This window comes from Oncorhynchus tshawytscha, linkage group LG07 (genome assembly GCF_018296145.1).
Source record: "Oncorhynchus tshawytscha isolate Ot180627B linkage group LG07, Otsh_v2.0, whole genome shotgun sequence".
Taxonomy (NCBI): domain Eukaryota; kingdom Metazoa; phylum Chordata; class Actinopteri; order Salmoniformes; family Salmonidae; genus Oncorhynchus; species Oncorhynchus tshawytscha.
In genome coordinates this window covers 8,348,716-8,350,345 of record NC_056435.1, presented here as the reverse complement: position 1 = coordinate 8,350,345, position 1,630 = coordinate 8,348,716, and positions in this window count along the sequence as shown.

The window sequence follows — 1,630 nt, the reverse complement described above, 5'->3', positions numbered from 1 at the left end:
TCATCCACGTAGGCCTATCGAGAACTACCGATGGCGCATGAGGCCTGGAGTATTTGAATTTAAAGCGTGCCTTATTTCAGAATGGGGCTGAATGGCACCTAACAAATGCTAAGGTTAATTAATGGTTTAAAGTGGCCGTAACATGCAAAGGATCATGGTCGATGTAATCGTTTTCATCCTGCCTGAGCGAGTCAACTCCCAAGCCTCCTCGTAGCCTGCCGGCCGGAGATTGGTCTGTGTCAGCATGTGTGACGACAAATGTACTAGTCAGAATGGATCACTATTCAATTAAATATCTTGATTTGTAGCGAACTTTAAAAAAAAAAATCACAGTGGGGATTGAACTTGATCATAATAAACACATTTTAGACCCCAAAACATCCTTTAAAAAAAATGGTTTTGCCATTCTGGCGATCGTAATTTACATAGGCTTTCTAGGGCAGACCAGGTCTTCTGGCACTGCGAAGTTGCTACGCAGTAGCCAACCAACAAAGCTTGTGACTGCACACTCTAGACCAGACACTGGGGGCCTGATCGAATCACGGACAACTTTAGCATTTTAGGTAATTAGCAACTTTGTAACCACTTACTACTTTTACGTCACTTTGCAACTACTTAGCATGTTTGCTAATTCTTCCCCTAACCTTAACCCTTAACCCTAACCCCTAGCCAAGCTAACATTTTGCAAATGCGTAAGATATCATATGAATTGGAATTGGTAACATATCATACGAATTGAAGAACGTAATATATCCTCTCAAATGGGATGACGGACATCCACAAATGAAAACATATCATACTAAATTGAGGAAGACAAATTTACATTTACTTTGTTACTGGGGGCGGCAGGGTAGCCTAGTGGTTAGAGAGTTGGACTAGTAACCGAAAGGTTGCAAGTTTATATCCCCAAGCTGACAAGGTACAAATCTGTCGTTCTGCCCCTGAACAGGCAGTTAACCCACTGTTCCTAGGCTGTCATTGAAAATAAGAATTTGTTCTTAACTGACTTGCCTAGTTAAATAAAAAAAATAAAAAACTTTGACCCCTGAGTCTAGGCTGGCTCTCCCCAGCAGCTAATAATGGATATAGAGTGCAGATTAGGCTACCAGAACTTAATACTTGCACCTCTGATGATTTACAGAGAAAACAGGCCAGGTTAGGGTAGAGCAGTAAATAATTTACACTGGAAAAAGATCTGTAGCCGAGGCTGGATTAATACTGTATATCTACACACTAAAAACAAATGGTTCTATATAGTGACAAATAAAAAAAATTGGGCTCGTAACGATCCCTTTTTGATGCTATAAAGAACCATGCTCATATGGTTCTAAATGAAACCTTTATAATGATATAAAGAACCCTTTCATAAGGTTTTATAAAGAAAGAAAAAGGTTCTATATAGCACCAAAAAGGGTTCCACTATCATCACAACCCACGACTTCAACACCATCTTTAAGTTTGCTGACAAAACAACGGTGGTAGGCCTGATCACCGACAACGACGAGACAGCGACGAGACAGGGAGGAGGTCAGAGGCCTGGCCGTGTGGTGCCAGGACAACAACCTCTCCCTCAATGTGATCAAGACAAAGGACTACATGAAAAGGAGGGCTGAGCACGCCCCCATTCACA